At 39.3% G+C, this 24,322-nt stretch overlaps 1 long non-coding RNA gene across 1 annotated transcript; it reads right to left on the bottom strand.

Moving 5' to 3' along the window:
• Window positions 1-8,676: 8,676 nt before the first annotated feature.
• On the bottom strand, window positions 8,677-22,421 carry LOC128079814 (uncharacterized). The gene is made up of 3 exons (XR_008206331.1): window positions 20,604-22,421; window positions 15,091-15,231; window positions 8,677-9,409 (listed from the first exon to the last, which is right to left on the bottom strand). It is a non-coding gene; the product is annotated as an uncharacterized LOC128079814 (long non-coding RNA).
• Between the last annotated feature and the right edge of the window lie 1,901 nt (window positions 22,422-24,322).

Below are 24,322 nucleotides of genomic sequence, written 5' to 3'. Positions count from 1 at the left end.
CTTTCTGTTAGTAAACTCAACCTCTTACTGAAATTTTCTTTAATGGGGTGTTCTAAGATTGTATTTATATGCACATGTGTGCATACGCTTGTGTGTGTGTTCCTTTTGTCTGGTTGTCTTCCAGTATGGAATAAAAACAGATTTTGAAAGAATTGATGAAAACTTCTGTTTCTTGGGGTTTTTGAATTGTTTATTTCATTGGTTGTTTTTTAAAAACAGGGATCTTACAAAAGTTCCAGTGAGAAGTAGAATGATGTGCAGTTTTAGGGCATTTTACCCTTGCAGATTGTTTAAAGGTGTGTAAAAATATCTGGTGCAGCAACAACAAAACAGACAATCCCAAAAGCTCTGAACCAGAACACTGAAGTTAAAAGCTGACCTCTGAGGTATCTTCAACTGTTAGCTTTCAAAGCTATGTTTGCTCCAACAGCTGAAAAGATGGCTAAGGTTTATAATACAATGCTGTTCCCTTAATTGATTTGGGATATCAGTTTGCATCTCTCCATAAGAATTTTGGCAGCGATTTTGTGAATAGTGCCAATCAAATTAACAACTTACGTCTGTTCAGATTAGTTTTTCACACAAAGTGCTCATTACTAGAACATTAAATACCTGACCTTTTAATATTAAGGTTTTCACGATCAGGTTGTTGGCACTAAGCAAACAATCTGCGACTCTCAGCCTTAGCTTCTCACTGTTTTTTAGAGGAAGATTAGGAAAGACTCTGTCAGGAACTGCCTCGCTATATCTGTAAGAGTAATATACCAAATACCCTCAAGTCTGCTGTTGTTGGATGAGAATCATAAACCTGACTCTTGAAGCAAATGATCTGGCCAAATACCACTCAGCATATGACTTCATGAATAAATGATTGAGAAGTTCAAAAAGAATGTTTCAATGTTTCAAGCAGTACCTTCCTTCTGTCAAATACAAGGCTCCATGAGGTCAGATTTCCAACTTAAATACCGTTGGAAAGAGACCAGTAAGCTATGGCAAAGTGCAAAGATTTTGTTCGGTTTCACACTGCTGATCTATGGGTATTGCATCTGTTGCAGAAATAAAAACTGAAAATGTAAATTAAAAAATGGATTTTGATGCCTATTATTTTTGCTGTCATTCAATTAGGCATGTGTCATGTGCAAACTTCAGGGCCAGATAAGTTTGACAATGATTTTTAATGGTACAACTCACTAAGAGCTCAACCAGCACAGGTTACTCGAGGCAAACAGAATTCTGCTGTGTTGCCCTGAACTGCTCTGAAACAAAAGGGTAATGAAGACACAGTTGGTACCATTAAGAAAAGAAATGCAAGGAAATTTCAAAGAAAATGTGCCTATTAGCAAACTGCTGTGTCTTGCAAACAACAGAAAATATAAACTAAAACTCTGTGCAAAAGTCCAGTGCTAGAAATAATCCAAAATCCATGTGGACATACCTGTTTTTCCACAAGAAACAGAATGAAAGAAGGAGGATTCCTGCAGAGAAAGACCTTCACAAGTTACCTCTCTCCCTCCTTAGAGGAATATCCTTAGTCCACCCCCATCGCACCCTCAGAGACAGCAGCACATGCTGCAATTATTCCAAGGGCTCTGCGTGTGCTGTTTGGACAGTCATGAAGCTGCCAAACAAAAAGTATAAATGATGAACTGTCACAACAGATTGATTCTCTTGGCCTTTTCTTCAATGGGGGCACTAACTTCATTTTCTCTTTCCTCCACATAGAAGTTCATTTCCATGAAACTAGAAGGAACCTAATTATCACTGGGATCTTGATGAACCAGATCAACTGTTTGAAAGCTGAGGCTCTCCTCAGCTTTGACAGGCAGAAGCATTTGGCAAAGCAAACACATTCGCATAAGCTTCATTTGCTTGGGAAATCAGGCTAATAATTTCAAATACTAGCAAACATCCAACACAACTTCAGCAAAATAGGAAAAACGAGCCATTCAGCTACAACAGCAAAATAATATGTACAATTTAACATATATTTTACATGAGCAGCAACAAAAAACTCCTGCTTTTTCAAAGACAGATAACACTTAGGAATTTCTCGGCACGTAATTGGAAGGAAATTGCAGTACTTTCTTATAGAACAGTTCTGTGGACTTCTAATAAGAAAAATTGTGGCATACAATAGCAATGTCAAAAGAGGCAGAAGCACAGTATGGATAAACAACTGTCTAGAAAATTATATCTTTTTTTATGGAATAAATCTTCATCAGTAAGCCATCAAAAGTAATTCCATAAAAAAAAACAAAATCATTTACCTTTATTCATACTTAAAATACAAAAAGAAAATGGGAAGATATGATCCAGCTCTCACGGATGGCTATTTCTCTTTAAAAAGATGATCCTAGATGCTAACAGTGTACTGCACTGGCTCCTGGCAGCATAATAACTGTGCTCTCAGGACCTGATTCCATTGTAGCAGAAGCAGCTACAAACGGATTTTGTGAAGACCATGCTGCACCAAGCCTTAACAACATAACACACACAGTGGCAGAGTTAAAGATGTCTCTGTCACGATAGCTAAAAAATCACTTTGAATGCAGGATGAGGGTGATGTCCAAGCTAGCTGTTCACCAGCTGCACTGAGAATATGCTGATGGAAGAGATTCATCTGTGGTCACCAAGGCAGCTTGTACAAGTAGTGCATTCACAGGCTGCTGTGGCAGCATGAAGCTAACTGTCTTCCCAAGCAAAGGTATCGATAACAGCATGACAACACTCTTAATGGTGTCAGCTGCTCCCAAAACCACGCAACCTCTGTTTCATTGACTAGCCCTGGCCAAAGCTGCCCACGGCTGCTGCTGTTAGCTAACCTTGGCCAAGTCCCCTTCTGGATTGCAGGGGCTGCTTTTGCATAGCTGATCTGCACGTGGCAGGGGAGAATCCAGTCTCAGTAGAGAAGGATGATGGTATCTACCCACAAAAGAAAGCGCCTGACAAACGCTGTCCCCTTAGCAACCAGTAATGCTGTAGCTGCAGCCAGACCTCTTAGGGTCTGCTCTCTGCAAAGAACTCGCATCCTCAACAAGTTTAATTTTTGCCTAATTGCAGTGACTTGCTGTGTGCATCCTCCCATGCAGCTGAGAGCTTGAGCCCAGCAAATTTCGCATCTGGCTAAATGTTTCTTCTACTGATAAAAGCTTAAATGTGCCTTTTAATTATTCTCAATATACCTAAGATACATAGCAGCATGTGATCTACTCTGATTTCTGGACTTAGCAGAGCTGTTCTTAATTCTGTTTCTGAACATATGTTCTGTTCTTACTTTTAAAATAACTAGCAGAATATGTCATTCATTCTGATGGCACCGCAAGTATTCTATTGATATATTAATGACTCTACTGAATTTAAAGAATTTTTTTTTCTAAAAATATATGCAACCTGCAAAATTGTTAAAAGTCACTGTTAAATGTGAAACCTATTTAAATATATTTCATGATTAATCTCTCTGTTGCCTTATTATTAAAGGAGGGTTTTTTCCATAGGGGGAAAAAAAAGTTCACCATGTTATATATAAACTAGAACTACAGTCCCAGTTATTTAAAAAATCACTTCTTTATAAAACTGCAGTAAGATTAAGAATTCTGCAGAAGGGCTGCAGAACTGAAGTTGCAGCATTATTGGCATGAAGTGTCCAGGCTTTATTTACACCTCTTACAGTAATTTAAAAAACGTTGCAAAAGCAGTTCATTAAAAGATTTAGCACACGATTTTGGGTGTTGCCCAGCTTCCAGTCTGGGTACTATTTAGCAGGAGCTACAACAAGGATTTCTGAAATGCATACACTCATCAACAGCGAACTTCACAATGAAAAAAAGACAGTTTTGTTTTGAAAAAAATCAGTAACAAATCAATCCAAGTTTAGTTTGAAGTACATAAAAGAGGTTATTCAAAAGCCAATCAACTAACTTGCTCTCTCTCCCTTCCTCAAGAGCCATCTTCTTCCACAAGAAGAAACTGGTGCAGCCCTGGAGCAGCAGAGAAGTAAACGCGATCTCCAAGGATATTGGCACAACTGCCAGCCTGTGGTGGGACTAAAGTAGTATTAGTTTGGTATGGGCAAAGCTAAGGCGAGTTTTGTAAGGTACGAAAACAAATGATGGGGCAGAAACGCATTAGCCAAATAGCTTTAAAACCATTATTTCTGCCTGATGTGAGCTTGACTCTGACACAAGTTTGCATTAGCCATCTAAATGTTTTTCCACAAAAAGATGTATCTTAACTTCTCTGTCGTCCAGAAAGCTTTAGGTAATTGTATCAAAGTGGAACAGTATTTATTCTTGGATTTATTAAATGCCCGTCTGGAGCTCACATTGTTTCTCAGACAGGCAAATAAACAAGAGCCTTTAAGGAAAATTCAAAAGAAATGGGGAAAATATTCACAAATCAACTACAAAATGTTTTAAAATGACATAAATGCAAGTTACCATGCCATATTATTATTACAATGCTGATAAAACTGTGAGGCAACAGCTGTCTATAATGACTCTTCCTAACTTTATGCTTTCCTTGTCCTCCAGTTTCATTCCCTCCAGCTACATGCTACTCCCTATATCTGGGACCTCTTCTTTGCCAACCTCAATCTACGCAATTGCTCTGTCTTGGCAGTACTTGTTGGCTCCCAAAATTGCTTCAGGTCCAAGTAAAAAAATCTATATTGCTCACCACCATTTACTTTGCCAGCTCTCACAAAGCCATTGGTCCCTGTTGCCGGTCATCATCTGTGAGTTTCACTCTCTCTTCTACCTACACTGTCCTTGGGAGGTCATTCTTTGGCTGTGCATTTCATTTGAATCTGCTCCCAATCCTCAACTTTGATATTCTTCCAACTGTAGATTGTTTAACTTTCCGAAGGAGAAAGTCCTGAAATTACATCACTGTAGTTTAAGATGGAGTCCGGCCCTTCCTCTTTAAATTATTTAATGAGACACTTACCTGATTAATCATTTGTTGCATAACAATATTTGGTCAAAGAAATCAAGACCCTATACGTAAGACCCAATACACAAAATCTCATTAAGAATGAAGTTTTTTCACCACTGCTAAATTTTATTTAATTTTTATTATTGTGTGATTGTTTTATTTTTATCTCAAAGTCTGCGCTTGCTGTCATTAAAATGGCAAATGACTAGCCAGGCTATTCAGAGTTACATTGTATTCTAAATGATAAGCAGGAAGAGTTGTTTTTGTCAAAATTTCTATACATTTTATATTGGTTGCAAAAAAGTATAAATGATGATCGTCATAAAAAATGTATTTAACTATCCAGGTTTTGTGTCTGGGAATATTTTGTTCTATGGATGTTCCCACACTGTGCAGGGCCGTGAGTTCTACTTTGACCTTATGTAGGTCCTCTACAGTCCAAAGGTCACTACTGCATTCACATTTTTTCCTGCTCAGAATGTCTGAAATAATATAAGAACTACATGCAGTCCAACCAAGTATATATTCACGGCCTTTTCATATGCAGGTGTGTGTTGCATGTTAGGTATGTTTTAACTGTAGAGAGGAATTAACGGTGAAAAGTCCACTGGGAATGTATTCAAAAACTATGTAGAGTGAAGAGACATAATACGGGGCTTTCTGTGGCACCTAGTAGCAAACTTTTGGTGTGACAAATGTCTTACAATCTTTTTATGAGATTAAGGAGCTGTCTTCTCTGAAGCAGGGATCTGTATCTTTTAAATGAACTAAATGAGTAGTCTAGATGTACTATGGTCACTTTCTCCAACCGTGAAAATCCAATGAAGTCAATTTTTCCTCACAGTGACTAAGAGCAGAGCACATCTCTAGGATGTAAACCTACAGATTACAACTTGTCCTTCAGAATACGGGTAATATGATGATAGTGATACACGCAAGTCATAATGTGGAAAAAGACATAAAACAATTTGACTTTCCTCTGTGGAAAAGTTCTTCCCATAAGACATGAGGAAAGTTATTATCAAACAGGTCACATCTTCAGCAGTATTTCTATGGTGGCTGAGTTCTGTTGCTTTTGTTTTTTACTGCAGATACATTGACACCAATCTTATGCTCTGCATTTAGTAAAATGGTTTGCAATGGAAACAGGTATTTACTTACTTAACTATTTAAATAAGTTAATAAGATTCACAATTAATGAAGTGTGAATTACCATACCAACTGAATTAATGAACTTCTATGAATTCAAAAACTTACGTTAAATGAATTAATATACAAATTCTAAAAGGAGATAACATGTGGAGCTTGATGTTGCATGGAAACCATCTGCCACTCAAATATATATATTACCACTGCTATCAGAAACAGACAAACAGAAATCCATTTGTGTATTCAGGCTAGCAGACCAGTGCCTTCATTTAATACATCTGAATGAATAGTGTTTCTGGATATCTGCCTAGGCACAACCAGAGTACAATTCTCTTAGTTAAGTCAAATCCATGCAAGTCTAGACATCTACAACGATAACACGGATAACAGAGGTTAGAACTTATATTCTGGCAACGTGATGGGGTTTAGAGTACAGAATGGTCTTACTTCATGAAAATAAATAGTTTGTAACTAGTAAGCATGATAAAAACATGCTTCAGATGATTCACAAACCAATCACTCACATATGCTGTCAATCAGCACACTATCAACAACTACTAATGTTGAGTTTCTCTTCACTAATCTACAGGATCTCTCTATTTAATATTCAGACTAATTAGATTCTGTTGCAGTTATTTGGTAAAGTACTTAGGAAAAGGGTAATATATTTCTTGGTTTTATGCGTTATTTTCTGTAGCATCCAGGAAGAGGGAGGACAGTCCACGCAGAGTTTTTGGGTAGAAAAAACTAAACCTAATGAATGCAATGTTTTTCCAAATTCTTCCTCAGTTTAAAACATGCCCACTAAGATTACTGGTGAGCAGCTTTTTGAAATTACTGTTTCATTTTATTAGAGTACCAATACTACTGTTCACTGAAATTAATGCTGTTAAACCAAGAAATAATGACAGAACTAGTTGTTTTTGCAGTAGTCACATAATAAAGGACAACTGATCATACCAAAATCACGACATACTCTCCTGCCATTCATAAGAGAGGAACACACTGTACTGTTGCAAAAATAACAGTGTGCTTGGATGTGAGCCAGAGTCAGTGAGAAATACATTTATGATTATAGCTAGCAACTTAATTTACAAGAATCTGACTTAAAAGAAACAAAAAAAACCCCTCACACCACTTTGAGAAAAATGCATCCAGATAAACAAGACCATTTGATCTACTGCACTGAACACAAGTCTGAAGTTGTAAGACTTGGTTTGCCAGCTGCTGCCACTGTACTTCCTGTATAATAAGCAAACCAGTGGGTGGTTATTTAGCACTGGGCAAGCCGTATCTCAGTTGCATTGATTTGGTAATTATTTGGTAATTAAAAAAAAAAATTTGGGACATACCTTAGATCTCTAGGCTTCAAATGCGATCAATGGCTAAAGTGCGTTGCTCATACAGAAAAAGCTGCCATTGTTTTAAGAAGGACAGGTTTACAATTTCAAGAGTTGAGACTTTTGAAATGAACTTTAAACTTTACCTTGTTTGAAAGTATTTATACAAGGGAATTTTGACAGAATCATGTGCCCGCATGTTATGATTAAGGTCAAAGAAAGTAGAGATAATCCAGCTTTATGCAAAATGACACCCATGCTGAACAGGTCCCACCCATCAGTTTTGCCACAGAATAAAACGATTCTCTAAAAGCCTGCTTTTGCTTGAAGTCAGCATATTCCAATGGTATCAGACCTGTCAAATCAGAAAAATGAATATCATTTTGTTTCAGAGTTAGTGATTAGGCATTTATATTTAAGGATAACATAGTGCTCTGTGACCTAAATGAGACAGCAATATGTGATTGAAAAGAAGGAATGCAATTACAAGCTGATGTTCAGTGGGCATAGTCCTGAGTAACTCCAGTGATAAATGATATCTAATGATAGACAAAAAAAAATGCACTGAGGAATACCATCAAAGTTCAATGCCAATCCTTTAAAAGCTCTTGCTTTGGAAAAGAAAATAAGCAAACTTTGCTTCCTGAGAATGACCATACATCCTTCTTAGTAATAACTCTGATTAGGTGATCCTCATTATTCTCCTCATGTTACTTTGTTTTCAATTGCTTATGGAGTTGCCAAATTCAAAACATTTGATGAATACTTTCCATCTTTAGTCCCAGATTTCACAGTAATATTTGGGAAAGTTCAGACAAACTTTTTGCTGCTGGTCAGTATACTTAAAGCCAAAGATAGCATCAGTAACATAAACCTATTCACGTTCATCTTCCTCCATCTTTTGACTTCCATAATTGAACATAGGACTTGGCACAAGTCAAAGTCTAAATCCAACATACCTTATGTAGTCTCTTGTGGAAGCCACAGAACCATTTCCACAGATGCAGCAGAATCTGCAGGAAATTTGCTCTGAAAACTTCAGAAAAATGCATAAAATGAAATGCGAATGAAATGTACCCAAGTGATCCTGAAGTAACCAAAGACACCAGAACACATGGGAAACTGATCTTTGTTTTCCTGTTACATGCTTGTTTTCATTGGAGCCTTCTCTGATTCAGAGCACAAACAGAACAGAGCTCTTGAAACAAAAACAATCTTAAAGCAAGTCTTTTCTATAAATCTCATATATTTTATTTTAGAAACCAAGGCATGCCCAGCAACAAATGAGTTGCAAAGAGAAAGAATCGTTTTCTCAATAAAGAACTGGGCAGGCACTGGAGAAATAAGATTTATTGCCAGTTCTAACACATGCTGCTGATACTATGCTAGACACAGCAACATTTTTGACATATTCCTCATACAGCTGATAGAGGGAAAAAAAAATAAAGCTCATGGCTTGTTTTCAAATTGTTTGTCAAAACAATTTTTCAGGGGTTATCTTTCTAAATTTCAAAATAATTTTTCAAACATCAATGGAAAAGATTTTTTTTTTATGGTTTGGATTGGAAAGAGACAAGAAGAGAAAGGAAAACAAGCTTTACTTTCATATGTGCATAAATTAAGTTTGAAAAGCAAAAAATTCAAAGGATCTGACTTCCAGGCTTCCAAAAGCATTATCCCATATGGCTTACATTTTGCTCAAGGAAATAGACTCTTCTAGCAGGGGACAGCGAGAGAAAAGCACTCAGGCGGCGCGTTCAGCAGAGTCTAAGCAGCTCTGACCTGCAAAGCTGCGCTCCCACGCTGATGCATGGTGACAGTACAAAAGCGTGCGTAGGAAGCGAGGGTGGGTGTGTGGCTTCTGAATGCATGCCAGTGCCATTCCTCTGGCGAAGTCCCCTCTCGGGGAAGCGGAGCTGCTGCAGAGGCTCCCGCGTGCTGAAAGCTGCAGCTGTGTGCACAAAGTACTCGTGCTAATTCTGCACAACCTGGGGAAAGATTCGGGGGCGGCTGTATCACCAGCACAATGCCTCCGCTGAACATTCCCCAAACAGAATCTATTAATATGGAGAGAAATAACACATGTATTTTTTATGATAATATTTCAGCATGCCCAGGTTTATTCACTGCCCTTTACAGCACTGCTGCCGTTGTAGCACAGAAAGTGCAAAGAGTGAGCTCTGGGGTGTCACCAAACACCATTTCAAAACAGACAACTACACCAGCTGCAAGGAAATAATACATTTTTTCTTTTATCATATTGCTTGCAGTTTCTGTTTTGACACCGGTAGCAAGAATAAGTACTGAGAAGGGAAATGTAATCCACATTCTGAGAAACGTGATTTTCAGAAGACGGATCAGATCATATTCTTAATACGTTGCAACAGTGCTCACTACCAAGGACTGCTTCACGTAAAAACAGCCATAGATTAGACCCATCTCCTGAATTTTATCCTAGGATCAATATTTCAGAGAATCACTATCATTGATGTTTGGGGCTTTTTTTTTTTTTTTTTTTTTTTCAAAAAATAAAAAACTTTAAATTATATTCATCTGATCCTCAGTTCTGTTGGAGGTGATTAATGCACATGAAAAGTCTGCCTGTCTTCAGATATTTCTTTTAAATAATCTGTTACAGAGTATATTTCACGGCCTGGCAAGCAGAGAGAAGTTGCTGTTGTAGGACCCTTTTAGAGCTGGGGAAAGAAATGTTAAACAACTGCCAAACACATCCACTGTGAGTCTGTTTGCAAAAGAATTACCTAATGCTAAATTGGATGTCAGGCTTTTTAAATAATATATATATGTGTTAAACATGGTGAACTTACAGAACCTGTGCCAAGATACATTATTTATCCAGTGCTCATTAAAAATTTTAGTCTTTAACAGAAGCAGGATGAAATCATTACTTTAATGCTATATAAAATTACAGAGTTTTAATTCTCTATTTTTCCATTGTATACTCCATTTTTCATCTTTGAACATAATTTAATTTGCAAAGGCAGAATAAATACATCCTTATATTTCTACCAACGCCCACATTAGTTCACTGCTGCTAATAGAAAGACTATCACAAGTGCCGAGGGTTGCAGTAGAAGAATTAAAACCTCCCATGTCTCTGGGTGGCTTGTCACGGAAATCCATAGGAGGAGTTTTTAAGAGATCTCGGGTGGAAAATTACAGCAACAACTATCAGCTTCCAATCTGTGTTCTCACAAATTGATGCAATGACATGTATTTGCATTTCTCTGATAGGGAATGATAGAGCACGTTAATAGCTATTAAGTAGTCTAACAATTATTTAAATTCAGGTTAACCCTAATTACATTTTCTATTAAATCCAGCAAGTGATTTCCCCACCTCCAGTGACAAGAGCCTCGTGGTGAGGCTTGCACACAGAAGTCCCTCCAATCTGCCTCCCATTAGGCCCCACTGGGGAAGCTCTGAGCATGCAATGGCTTCTGTGCTCCTGTTCCTTTCCCCAGCCCTAGGAAGCTGAGAGATCAGAAATGATCAGGACAGGAACTGTTCCACAGCAGCTGAGCTCCACTGATCCTCTTCAACCTGACAGCTTAACTGCAGCACTGGGCTCATTCACCAGATCCAACCCATGTGAATAGTGCAGGACCCAAAATCTGCCATAAAAGTTGGACACAGGGGAAACAGTGGAGCTGCAAGAGGACAGCAATGCTGGTTCACGCAGCTATCTTTGTGCAATCTCTGATTTGAACCTTCAGTAGAAGGCTACCGAGGCTGTGTCACGTCCCTATGTACAGCAGACTTCTGCAGAAGCATTCTCTCTTCCCTAAATGCCACGAGGAATCCCACAGGCAAAAGGATCTCTTTTGCTGAGCACAGCTGATGAAGATTTGCTCTCCAGACTCTTTTGTGTATTTTTGTTCAGCAAAGAAATACAAGAGCTTAAGAAAAATAATCCCCTCTGCGTAAAAAATAAATAAATAAAAAATTCAATATTGTAGAATGTCAGCCCTGCATCTTCTTTACCCTGTAATTCATTTATTACTAACAGATAGTTATTGAAACACGCACGTGATTCATCTCTATCAGTTAAGTGAGGGTTTTCTTCAGGAAGTCTTGACATGGTATAATCAGAAATGTGGCCATTGTTCACTCTCACTGTTAATTAATTTAATTTAGATTTAAATGTATGATTAATTTTAATACTGTGGAGCATTAATTATGTTTGTGTTCAAATGATCGGTATTAACCTAATTAGTGACCATAAAATTCCCAGGCATAGCAATTAAATCAGAATTAAGATTGCAAATATTTTCCTAATGGAAAATTTTGAGTAGAAAACCAGCATGCTCAAGGGCTACAGCCACAAAGAGCACGTAGTTTTGTACAATGACTTGCATAATGAATTTGGGATTGTTGCATAAGATAATAGCATTTGTAACACAATGTTAGAAACAAAACCATACATAACAAGTAAGATACACAGTTACTTCAATCAAGGCATTTAAGCATCACCAAGTACACATAAACCCTTTTCAATAATCTACTTCTTCACTTCAAAGGCAGAACAGAAGCCTCATCCCATTCCCAAGGCCACTGAAAACTGTTCTACGGATGGGACCAATCCCCTTGCCAGCCACTTATCCTTCATGTCCAGTTCCCTGCCAGTAGCCCCGTTTCCTCGGGTTCCTTCCTTCATGCTGGCATCTTCCCATCCACAGTTTGACAAAGTGCAGCAAGCTGCATCACGCTATAGCAAGTAACTCAGAAATTTGCTGGTAGGTCCTGGAAAACACAGGCTAGAGATGCGGACTAGCTGAGTTGAATAGAGAATGCCACAGCTAAGTCACCACACAACAACAACTGATTTTACAAATAGAACAAAAACCTGCAAAAAGGGTTCTGCTCCAGGAGACAAATGGCCTTCACAACCTAAGCACTGGTCTGTTCTGAAGAGCTTGCACACATGGTGCCCAAAGAAAACCTCCTAAATCCACTTTCTTTGTCAGAAAGCATTGCTCTGCTGTTATTCTACACAGCTCTTCTTGCAATTAAATGACACTGAATCATTAGTGTTCCCACAGGATAATGCAGCTATTTGTACCTTAATCTGACTCTCCTTCCACTTACTCTATTGTAAAAAGCTTTCTCTACATTACTCGTTACAAGCACTACCCCAGACCTAAGCCATTTAATTATAGAGGGAATGTATTGCTCAGTATGACCCCCACAAGCTACTTGACTGTTCCCAGGTACTGAGATGACTGCAACTGAAATATTTATTTAACGCAAAAGCTTTATGTTTAGTTGGAAATTGATCTTCAGCTTAACTAGATAGTATGTGGTGCATCCATACATAGATCTCCTTTAAATCTTTTTGCAAGCCAGGCATGCAGAAATAATACTTGGAAATGTAATTTTCAGATATTGTGGGACTTCAAGGTGAACAGGAACAAGTACTATTGTCTTGTCACCCTCCACGTCTTGGTTAAACACTTTATCTCAGTTACCAGCTGTATGCAGACAGCGTCAGGTCAATGCAGCAGTTCTGCATGGCATCTTATCAATTACACATTGTTGCCAAACACACAGCAGTGCTTGAAATCTGAAGTATGAAACACAAAAACAGAGGATGTGTACCTCCAGAGCTACAGTGTGTAATATATGCATAATATAAGGATTTTCACTCTGAAACTGTAGCTTTTTCACTTTTAATTTTCTCCTATAGTTTTTAATTAAGTTATATGATTAAAACAGAGACAATGGAGACAACACTGAAGAATTAGTGCAGATGAGTTACAAAGGAGTTGCTGCCTACAGTAAACTTCAGGTTTACCCTCAGAAAGCATTTGTACGGATTTCCATTTTCCTATGTCTGCACCTCTACATGAGCTGTAATACATGTGCACCTGTGCCTGAGCCTGGGAGTCAGCACATGTCATGTCATGGTGTTGTCCAAGATGGCTATACAGATGGGTGCACTAATGGGAGGCTGTGTTCCAGCACATGCCAGGGGCTGCTCACCATTTGGTCTTTCACTCCACTACTTTCAACATCGTGTGATAGGATATCACTGATGGTAACATTAATGTATAATAGAATTGTCCTAGGCTGGAAAGATCACTAGGAAGTGCTTTACAGAGAGTCTCATGACAGTCATGTGGTATTGGGTTTTGGGAACTGATCTATTAAAAAAATCTGTTTCAGTTTGCAATATCCCAGCATATCCTGCAAGGCATACCAGTTTCAGAGTCTTGTACTGCATCAATATCAACATAAACAAAGCTTTGTGGTTTTGTTTTGTTTTGTTTTGTTTTTTTCCTTCCCTGTCCCCCTAGTCATCTTTAGGATGAAAATCTGTTTTGGAAATCATACCATAGAATCATAGAATGACCTGGGTTGAAGAGCATCTCAACGGTCAAGTAGTTTCAACCCCCTGCTGTGTGCTGGGTCGCCAACCACCAGACCAGGCTGCCCAGAGCCACATCCAGCCTGGCTTTGAATGTCTCCAGGGATGGGACATCCACAACCTCCTTGGGCAACCTGTTCACACAGAGGGCAGTGACACAGTGGAAAACTTCCTCCTAATATCCAACCTAAACTTCCCGTCTCCATTTAAAACCATTCTCCCTTGTCCAATCACTACCCACCCTTGTAAATAGGCATTCCCTTTCCTGTTTATGTGCTCCCTTCGAGTACTTGAAGGCCACAATGAGGTCTCCCTGGAGCCTTCTCTCTTCCAAGCTAAACAAGCTCAGTTCCTGCAACCTTTCCTCATAGGAAAGGTGCTCCAGCCCTCTGATCATCAAAATCAATTTACTCTAACCAAATGCTGTTGTGTTTGCAGCCCTGGATTCTTGAATATCAACAGTTAGGTCATGAATAGTTTTAAAAATTCATTATCACAATGAGAAATCCAAAGCCAACTTTTTGATTGATATTGATTAATGGAACAACTTTATAGCTATATATTTTATTTTGAGGCTAGTGACATAAAATGTTATAAGCACTACATATGCCTGAATTAGTTTCATTTTAGGTAGCGTCAGTCCCTAAAACACTGCTCTGTCTCCTTCAATCACACTTTACAAGTTCAAACATCAGTTTGGCTCCAGCACAGCACTCTTATCAAGCTCAAATGGGTGGGTCTAAAAAGACCTCCAAACTCCTATAGGAAAACGGTTTCATGCTTGCAAACACTGAATGTAAGGGTACATTTAAGTTATTAATATTAAACTCATAATTCTTGGATACCAATATTGCATATTGATTTTGATATTATTTATTAATATAAAGCACTTCTCACTGCTTTTCCCTCTATCATCAGAATTATAAAACATTCAAGCCTAGATGTTAAGTTTAACTTAGATGTCAAAAATGGATGAGCACCACATGAATAATCAAACATGCAAAACAGGAAACGGAAGGGCTAAACGCAGTATACAGCAATGCAAACACAGATGAAGCACAACTGTGATGTGGGTGCCCGACCTACCATTTTCTGTTATGCTTTGTACTGCTTGCAGAGCAAATGAATGGAGATGTATTCAGGGACACAGTGCCCAACCCAATCCACATGCTTGTTTCGGTTTTCAAGACCATTTCCAGTGAAAGTAATCTAAGACACCTCTAAATTATTCACAGTGACCAGCCCTGCACATGACTGACAGACCATTGCTAAGCAGCCTACCTTTGCAGGCTTCCCACAGCTAAACAGGAAGGTCTCTGGGATGGGTCAGCAGGACCATCACATTCTTCTAGTCAGTTCACCAGGACCATCACGTTCTTCCAGTCAGTTGCACAGTGAATTCTGAGGAAACAGGTTTTCTTCCTGCATAATGAGAGTTATAAAAATAGTTACGCATTTCACACATCAAAGTACTGGGAAGTATCGTATTTCTCAGTGGGAAAAAAAAAAAAGGAGTACTTGCTTTTGTTCTTCCATCAAGAAAGAGCAGCTTTATAAATCCATTTCGCCATTATTTGGAACAAACCCAGACACATAATCGTATATATAAATTCACCTTTGAGTCAGCGTCTCGTGTTTCAGCACTTCTAGTCACAGCAACTTTCAGAACAGTACATTACCCATATGCTTCACATATATCACTTACCTTCTCAGTAAGTCATGAGATGAATGCTAAAATCCAGAATGCAATCTCAATCATTCCTTGGCTTTTTTAGCAAATCTTATTGATAATGTTAGTCAAAAATGTATTTTAGTATGATAGCAAGAGTTATTTCATAATTAAAACAAACAATTATTGAAATGAGGAAGATTATCAAGTGAGGACCACTTGCAGTATTCACATAGGAATCTCTAAACTAATGGTAGAAAACAAAATATATGCAAACATAATAAAGAATAAACTCTCTTTACTGAAAATTGTATGCAGTGAGAGAAAGAGGTATAAAAGCATCAGAGATTCAAAATGGTGCTTTTGTTTCAAGACATAGTGTTGGTTCTTTTGTTTATTGAGTATCATCATCATCATCCTGTCTCCACTCCCAGGAAATAGTTTCAGGATGAGGCCTCCAATAGAACAGATTTACTTAAGCACATTTGCTCAGCAGATAGAACAAAATGGAGGCTGCCAAGGACTGATAATGAATGCATAGCGTAATCGTTATCCTTGCGAGCTCGTTATTCAGTGTCATCCTTTGAACTTTTTTTCAGATTAATTCCTTCAGATTAAAAGAGAATAACTGACAAAGCTTACTGAACTTCCTGCAGCACATGATCGAGCTCCTTTACTTCCATAATGCTCAACTAACTAGCATTTTTGCCCTTCAAGGCCTGCTGCTTGCCACTTTAAGCATGTAGACTATGCCTGCATTACTGTGTGTCTCAAGCACGTCTCAAACCAAACAATGACATTCAACCCTAAGTCACCTTCATATCCCACTGATATGATGCCCCCCCTCATAAATATTACAGGAACAAAATTTAGGTCACAATGAAAAATATTAAATGAGACTGCAAAATGATTTGAATATCCATAGCCTGTACAGACCTTCAGAATTGCTGCTTAATGACTTAAGCATACTTTTCAAACTGCATTCTTATTCAAAAATCATCTGCTTCACACTCATAGCTTGTCTCTTTCATTATCTGCTTCAAAGCATCACATTATAAACCAGACCAGTTCTGTTAATGCTTTATTGACAGAAAATGCTTTATGCTTGGTGTTTCATGTCTTCCAGAGGTCAGGAAGGAAGGAGGATTTGCTGCATTTCCAAGGAATCCGGCCGATGACGGTTGTAAATGTTAATAACTAGATGAAAAGTTATACCTGCCCTTGCTGAGGGTTCTTAATGTAATCGCCTTTCTTCCTTCCATTAGGTTAGAGAGAAAATTAATGCTATAACTCATCTGAATAGGAACCTCAGGAAAGCTGTCAATTTGCAGCTTGTGACTGAGCTCAGAGGATGCCAGTTTTGAATTGGTTGTGCTCTTCCAGCCCAGACTCTTTTGACTTTGAGATTTTGCATGAAGCGAAGCTGTTTTTCCAAGGTGCATTTTATAGATTAAACAGGGAAGTGAATCTGAGGTGTGTGATCTAAGTCAGCATAGCTCATATTTTTAAATGTAACTGTCTGCCTCGGTTGTCCAAGAGGAGTTTGTTCATCACGTCATTCCTTTGGCAATGATTCTTATTTCCTAACCTGCTTCTATTGATAAGGAACTTAAAAACCAGAATAGCAGTAAATTGTATAAATAAACTAGAATTGTTCATTTCACCTGTATTATACTTTGTGGGATAAACATGAGTATAAGAAAATAATTTCTCCCAGCATTTAACCACTTAGAAGAAGTGCTCTTTTAGTACAAGAGGCAAGTATCATATGAGTGGTTTAAGACCAGAAACAAAGATCAGTTTCCCCGTAAAGGTTCACTCAGAACTCAAAAAGACAGAGATGCCTTCAGGAGGAGCACCTAATCCTCACACCACACACCTGAGCAGCAAAAGCCTTCTACAGATTTTAGGAGGAGGCAAACCAGTCAGGAGCTGAGCTGCCAGCTGTGTAGCAGAGCACCTGCCAAGCAGCTGTTCCCTCTTTCCCAACACTATTTGTAAGCAGGCGATTTCATCTTCTATTATTTTTGGTTAACACTCTAATTCCACAAAATATATATACTTAGTTCTTATTCACAGAAACAAATCTTCAGTATAGAACTTTTATGTTAAATTCTCTGAAATAAATTTAATAAAATTACCAGATTGTTTTAATATCACTTTGGAAAGTTTGCTATCTCAAGTAGCCAAGAAACATTAAGAAGTTTGGTTTCCAAATGTAATCTCTAAGGGGGACCCGCTGCCATAACCATTTCTTGCATGGTTAGATTCTGCTGCCAGCTCCAGATGTTTTACATCACTTTGACAGAGAAACTCTTTGTTTTGTTCTTAATTTCAGGTAGATATTGGAGATAAATATTCGCAGCGTCAATGATGATGATCTAAACTGCCACTTCTGATCAGGTTTATCTCATGACCCATCTCAGATGAAGTTTTGATCACCACTCCCAGAACTGACACCAACAAGGGAAACAATAATTTCATAGCATAACAAGGAATTGTTATTTGTGATGTTTGTGGGACTCCTGGACACCACAGGATATTATAGAGCTTCAGTACTGGGCAACAGAACTTTGGAAGAACACTCCAGAGACAGCACTAACATTTTAGGCTGTAGTAGACCAAGTCTTTCATTTTTCTGCATAGTGGATATAATGTACAGCAACTTCTCCCCTGTCCAATGGCCAGTGGTTACAAAACAACCAAATATGTTAGCTTTCTTTTAGTTAGCACTAACATTTTACAATAGTTCATTAGTGGTACCTCTTCCATTTTATTCACAGAAAAACTCCAAAAAAACCCAAAACAAAACAGATTTTGGAGAAGAGGATGAGTAATTTAGTGGGTTGTATTCAGTTAGTGAATAAAGATATCCTTGCTGAGAAAAACATGTTTTCTCTGTTTATTCTTCAGTTGATGATTGAAAACGGCTTTTAAATATTGTTATTGTACAAGTACAAGCAGGGAGACAGGAAGGGGTAGAGGTGATATAGTTAATTAGACTTGTGGACACGCAAGCAAACCACAAAGTGAGAGCTATTCAGGCACACTAACGTTCTGTCCTCCCTCCAGTCCTCACTGCCCACTTAGGTCTAAATGCTGGTCTATACTACGCATTAACCTGTTTGTCTGCAGTGTTTGACTAGATACCATGCTGTGTATGACAGGTTGCCTGGCAACTTAAATTCATTTAACAAAATTTAATTTCCTTTATGTTATTATTTTTATTCCATAACACACAGGGCCAAGTAAGAATTCTTATATTTTGTTACCAAGAAGGCATGTCATTTGGTAAAGCTTTCAGCTGGAACGAACATAACAGCAACTCAAAAAAGGAAAGGAGGGAGCAAGGCACATTAATAGACCATCATTTTGACCCAGCTTTAAGTTACAGCTAAGCGATCAAATGTCACGGTATGCTGATTATTTAATCAGCCCACATCTTCTCTGCTGTTCATGTATTATTCTATCAGTTGAGCACCATCTGCCCTGACAGAAAAATGCTCCTACAGTGTACAGAATGTTTAGCTGGCACGTAACTACCACTGCAGTTGTGAACATAGGAAAGCCCGATGAGCTTGGGGACACTCAGAGCAGCTGTAAGGTGAAGAGATAACTCCCATCTCAAGCAGGAGAAAACAGCTTTGTGAATGACAGTCAGGCAATGTACTCAAGAGAAAGAAAATCAGAAATTTTGTTTAATAAGTGCAGGACATTAGTGGGTTTTATCATGAATAGATGAAAAGAAGTGTAAAGGCTCACTAAGTGTAATAAATAACATAGAGCTCATACCAAAGGGAGATAATGTTATTTGACCACTTTTTTGTTTTGGTTTCCCCCCCCCACTATTACAATACACAGAAAATTGTGAAACTTCATCCTAAATTGCTGAAGTTACATAGGAAGCACAGTTGGCCTCCTCATCGTTTTCCAACCAAATATTGCCTGTTATGGAATCCTGGCCAGCACTCCAAATAAGTAGGTAGAAACATTGCATATGCTGTAAGAAGAAAACAAGCACTAAGGCAGCCAAAATTTCTTTAGGCATTGTTTAGGAACAATTTTTGGAAGAAAACATCTCTAGTTGATAGCTCAGTTACTAAACCTTGATCTGTTGCCTGGTGCTCTTTAGTCTTGCAGGCTGATACAGAGCACATAAACCCAAATCCAGATTGGCATCCTGAATACTGCTGAAGAACGGTCAGTAAAGCATGGACAGGTCCACCCACCAGGATGAAAAACCACACCCTGGCAGCTCTGTTGTCCTTTTACTGAATTCCTTGGAGAGGAACCAGGAATTTCCAGTGGGACTGGAACTGGGCCCAGTATGCCACACTCTCATGAAGTACAACTGCCTACTGGTTAAACAGTGCCAAGGGTGTCTCAGCCAGATGCTTGTTTGCTGACTACTGAGAAAGGAAAAAATACTCATGTATTTTTTCATGAGTAGGGTTTACAGGATGTAAGTTGGCCATATTAATTACAAATTAAGCAATCACAAAATAGAGATGAGCCATGAAATTTGGTTTGGCTGCAGTTCCGTACATGCAGTATATGAAAAAATAACAGTATAGGAATAACCATAGGTATTGGATGAAGAAAAAAATCTGTATTAAGTTATTTCATTATAGGTATTTATGTGTTAATGGAGATAGTTCTTCTTCTGCTATACAGAATAATAGACTATAAAATTGCTTAGGTAACATAAGTGCTTTCTATAGCAATGTATGTACTGACTCAGAACAGCCCCATCACACCTCAGCAGGAGGAGCAAAGTAGGTCCAGAGGGCTGGCTAAGGGACCAGCAAGGCCCAGGATCTCACAAAAGAATACTTGAGATGTAGTCCAAGGAAAGAAACAGGGGGAAAAAAAAAAAAAAGAAAAAAAAAGAAAAAAAAAAAGTGGAGTGTTTCTTCCTGTGGATGTGTATAGAGCAGCAGATATTTCCAGGCTAAGAATACCATCTTGACTTTATCCTAGTGGAAGTTACTTTTTTCCCCCCCCCCAATTCTTTCTTCCAGGTCATTCTCTGAATTCATACAGTGTAATAAGGAAGTCCTAGTCCAAAGCAAGACAGAATATGCTTCTGTAGACACAGAAACAAAGGAAAAATAAATCTGCTTACCCTTAGAAGACCTCAGGTATGCAGGGATCTCCAGCACAACACCCTTGCTTCCACTGCCAACCCTTAAATGAGGTCTGGAAAGGAGTGGATCCTGACTCCACCAGGTGCAGTCACTCAGGCACATTGCTTGCACCTGAGCTCCCCTGAATTGGTCCTGCCTTCCTACCAGGTGCTCAATCACTACTTTAAGCCGTGACCTAGCATTTCTGCTACAGTAGACAAACATGCTTCTTTGACCAGCGCTAGTTATCTGTAAAACCATTAAAAGACTTGCTTGAGAACAGCCTATAATAGAAAGTTGTGACAGCTGCCCTCCAGGTATATTACCCACGTAGTCTACCATCAAATCTTTTCTTCATGACTTTAAGTACTTTCCTTGCTTTTCTAATAGGAATATTGTGCCACAGCATTACAGATCTGCAAATCAAGTTAGAGAACATCAACGTTCTCTGGCTACTCATTCCTAAAAACAAATGAGCTTCATTTGATATAGTTTTTGAAGTTTTGATCTGATGTGAACTGTGTTATAAAACTCTAACTTGGCTTCACCCCCAAATCCATGCTCTTCTTAAAGAGAAGCTTTGCTTCCCACTTTTCCCAGCCTGCTGGTACCTTGCCTGTCCACAACCAGCTTTCAGAAATTCCAACCCGAACTCCTGAGATTGCTTTTGACAATTCTCTGTGCACGCAGAGCTGCAGACAGTCAGGCCTGTCTCATCTTAAAACAGTTGTCTCAAGCCTTCCCCAGGTTGTTCTCTCTCTATTTTAGGCTCACCTTATTCCTTTGCTGATCATGTTAGCTGCACAAGTCATCTGTTCCCTGTAATTCTTTTTCAGTGAGGACAAATGAGAAGAAGCACCAGATGCCCAGTACCTCAATATCATCTGTAACAGGCTCTTCCTCTTCACTGAGAAGCAGGTCAGACCTTTTCCTGGTCTTCCTGTTACTAATGAGATAATGGCTTTTTGTTGTAGCAGAAATCTAGTAATTGCCATGAATGAAAAATGGCAAATAGTTCTTAAAAGACTTCTAAGAGCTGATTTCAAGGGAAGTTACTTCTTGTGGCCTTCGGCTCAATTAAAGAAGCATTGCAAGATGATCAAAGCAAGGGAAGTGCAAAACATTTGTGTCACTCTGATGGGTCTCCCCCAAAACTAGGTAGGAAATGAAAAAAGAAGATGGTCAATGCAGCCACGTTTCCATTTCCTTCCTCCCACAGACTGACCACAGACCAAAAAAAAATCTCTGGAGCACAGAGCCTGTGCCAAAAGAAAATCCAAAAGAATTTGTTATAAAGGTGGGAGAACAAAACTTTCCTGACCTTTTCCTGATGCCAGTGAGATGCTTCTTCCCAGCAGAAGCGAGCTGCTACCCGCCATGCCTGCTGTCAGCTGGAGGAACAGATGGCTCCGTGCTTCAGTTTTAACTGCTCGCTCAGCCACACAGCACAAATTGCATTAACTGCCTCACAGTGCGAGCAAAGAGCTGCATGCTCCTCACATCCTAGCTGTGAATCACTAAGGCTTACCATTATTCCCATGCGACAGGTCAGTCAGGAACCTACCTGTGTGGAAAAAGGAGAGGGGAAGCAGGAGCACAGCACAGGGGAATGCCTGAATGCCCTACAGGTAACTGCGGGTGCTAAAGAGCTGAGGTGTCCCTGGTTTGGTTTTTAAATGGTTTCCTATGTACAGTGCCTGTATGGGAACTGCTGAGTCACGGCCTGAATCTCTGATTGATCACCTGAGGCGAGCCATGAGTCAGCCAGAGGAGCACAGGTGAAGGCAATTCAGATGTGCTGCAGGAAGGGGTGGAGCCAGGCTCCAGCCCCCCTGGACCTATTTAAGAGCTGGCTGCCAGTGGGGAAGGATCTCTTCTGGAGATTGCTTCTACTGGTGTTTTGTGGGTGAGCCTAGCATAAGGGTAAACCTTCCATTTATTCTCTTTTGTTATCTTAGTCTACTTTGCCTAACTCTTTTGTTTATTTTGTGATTATAATATCTTAATTGATTATACAGTGCTAATTTCTGGAATAGTATCTCCTAGCACAAAAAAAAAAAAAAGCATGCAATAACATAGAATCATAGAATGGCTTCCATTGAAAAGGACATCAAAGATCATCTAGTTTCAATCCCATCTGTGGGAAGGGTCACCACCCACTAGACGAGGCTGCCCAGAGCCACATCCAGCCTGACCTTGAATGCCTCCAGGGATGGGGCATCCACAACATGCCTGAATTTAACAAGGCTATGTATCTTGAAACTGGGAAGAAAATGAAATCCTACTCTGATAAGAGCTAAAGGCACTGAAACATGTTACCCCACATACCTCTGTTTTTATGCTTCTTGTGTGAGTTGGGCTCCTCATATATGTTTACCTCAGTATCACCCACAATGTGAGCATTTGAGAAGTTTGTGCAGAAGATGAGTCCTGGCAGAGTTCCGGTTTAAGAGGCTGCTCTAAGCCTTGCAAAACAAAATGATTTATGAGATTTATTTTGCTGAAAAGTCCAAAAGCTTTGCTTGGAAATGGAAGGCATCAGCATTCTTCCCACTGAGGACGTTCAGCCTTAGTTACATTCCTTTTGGTTAAAGAAGGTTTGGCAAATTCCCATGCAAGAGAAGACACACATTTTCACTTGGTTTGATCACTTCTCTGCTGCATGCTAAATTAGTTTTCATTAGTTCAACAATTTCAGTAGAACACAATACAGTGAAAGTACAACCCTCAGCCTCCCACAGGCTGCTGGGACTCCTGCTGCAATGCTCACACACAAGTCTTGCTCTCCCCCTTCCCTCACTTCTGAGGAAGCAGGAACACTGTGTTTTTGCCACCTGGGGCAGAATTTCTATATTGTAATGCATTGCAAAATTCTGTTTGAGCTCCTGCTGCATAAAAACACATAAAACAACTAAGGGAAAACTAAAAGAAAAACACTATCTTATACAAATCTAGACCCACCTGCTAATGCTGTAAGCACTGCTTGCTCCAACCCAAATGCATGAATTGACTGCCCGTCTCATTATTGTATATGGGTAACAGCTGATGGCAGTTCATTTGTTCTACTCAAACTTGGTGGAGGCTCTGACTGCATCCTCTTTATCTCCTGTGCTGACTTCTGACCCTATATGACCAGAGAAGAGAGAACCTCTGCTGTTTTCCTGTTAAGCATGCACCAGTGAAAGAATACTTGATTAATACTTGATTTGATGCCCATTAAGCATTTCCACCTGTAACAGGCATTAACTCAGATGCTGGTTTACTACTCCAGCCCTTCTCCCTGTTTTAGCTGCTTCTTTTTAAAAAAAACTTTTCAAAATGCCAAAGAGAAACCAGAGCTGAGTTACAAAGCAACCTAAGAGACAGGAGGCAGCAGCAGGAGGATGTTCCCAGCCTTGGGGAGGCTGACAGGCAGTGAGGCACACCTCAAGCTGCAGGCCTTGCTCCTTTCTCACCAACAGCAGCTAGATGTCGACCATGTTTTTTAAGTGTGGCCCCCCCACCACATTCTCCCTTTGTCAGAGCGAGAGGGGCTTTAAAACGCACCACTAGAATCTATGTTAGCAGCACCTTTTAGATTTATGCAGGTATCAGTGGGAAGGGCTTGACCCAGGAAATGTAATTCTCACGTGCTGTGTGTGACATTAAGTGCGATTGAGCTGTTTTGCCTCAAAGACCACAGCCAAGCATCTCCTTTCCACTGCAGTGGCAGAATTAC

This window comes from Tympanuchus pallidicinctus, unplaced genomic scaffold (genome assembly GCF_026119805.1).
Source record: "Tympanuchus pallidicinctus isolate F22 unplaced genomic scaffold, pur_lepc_1.0 scaffold1, whole genome shotgun sequence".
NCBI lineage: Eukaryota > Metazoa > Chordata > Aves > Galliformes > Phasianidae > Tympanuchus > Tympanuchus pallidicinctus.
Note: the sequence above shows the minus strand (reverse complement) of the source record. Positions and strands in the feature narration are given on the sequence as shown.